Here is a 1,246-nt window from a genome sequence, read left to right as displayed (position 1 = left end):
GTAAATCGGAGTTGTCAAGTGGTTGCAGTAGCAGTTCATTAACGTAATTCTGTGGATTTCCATTAACCCTGCATTGTGGTGCCACACTGTAGGCAACACAGGCCACTGTCCTTGTATTCAAAGCCAAACCCTTTGGCTTCAGAATTAATATTAGTTGCTAAGCATGCACTCGCACTGAAACCATTTTGGATTACAGCTCTCAATTAGGAGTTATGACCTCACATGGGCATATTTGGATGAGGCTGGAGGTTTTGAGCTCATCGATGTGGTTGAGAGCTTTCTTGATGGAATATGTGTTGCGATTGTTGATGGTCATGGTGTACTGACCTGTTTTAAAGTGTTTTAAGGGTTTTTGAGCAACAGAGATGTTGGGTTCAACAGATGTTTATGGGAATGATAATGGTGTCTTTAAAGTAGGGACTTAAGTCATCTAGACAGAGGTATGCTGGCTCTTCTGCTAGGTCCCTCATTGGGCAGTAGTAACACCACCAAGGGAGGACTACCTGCCCGTATTTAGTTGGATGGCCCATTATCATTTTTATTGTCACTACCTCTATGAAAGCCCACGTAAAACTCTCAGGATGTGAAGACACTTTTTGTATGGGTACTGGATATATAAACGTAGTACAGAAGATTTGGGGTCACAGAACGTTACTGTGAAGTTTGCAAAGGAACTTCAGTGAGTAAGTGCTTGCTTAAGTGACTTTATTATTATACTTTTATACCGTGCGCATTTCATCGAATCTTGCGACTCCCTTTAATTTCGCATTTAGAGCATATTGTGCTTTCTAATAGCGAACACAAGTGGAAAGAGCATTTCTTACTAAAACCTGGAGATGGTGATTCGCACGCCTCTCTGTATCCTGTCATGAGGTACATGAATTCTTGCTAAATGCTATTAAGGTCTCCCGTGTCCAGCTTTCCACACACTGCCTGCCACCCATACTACCTACCTCCTCCATGTCCTTCTGCTCACACAGAGATTGGTCCATAGAAATTGTCTTCTGTTAGACCTGGCACCTTGGCGTGAGTCTCCCTTCCTCTTTTAGTCGCTGTGCCTCATGTGATTTTATGGTGTTGGCCGCTCAGCGCGCTGTGCCAGTGCCAACCAGTGTCGCGGTGCGAGTGCTCCCTGTGTAAATTGTATATGTTGGTTGGATTCATGATTGGATTGTTTGATTTACTATCAGACCCCAGTAAAGTGCGCCAGGAGCGCCAGGGCATGTAAATGCAAACACCGCTGGTG

At 44.2% G+C, this 1,246-nt stretch overlaps 1 pseudogene; it reads left to right on the top strand.

Moving 5' to 3' along the window:
• The first annotated feature begins 761 nt into the window (after positions 1–761).
• On the top strand, positions 762–881 carry LOC146809853 (small nucleolar RNA SNORA26; annotated as a pseudogene).
• The last annotated feature ends 365 nt before the right edge of the window (positions 882–1,246 follow it).

The sequence above is a fragment of the Triturus cristatus genome, chromosome 7 (genome assembly GCF_964204655.1).
Source record: "Triturus cristatus chromosome 7, aTriCri1.1, whole genome shotgun sequence".
Lineage (NCBI taxonomy): Eukaryota > Metazoa > Chordata > Amphibia > Caudata > Salamandridae > Triturus > Triturus cristatus.
Note: the sequence above shows the minus strand (reverse complement) of the source record. Positions and strands in the feature narration are given on the sequence as shown.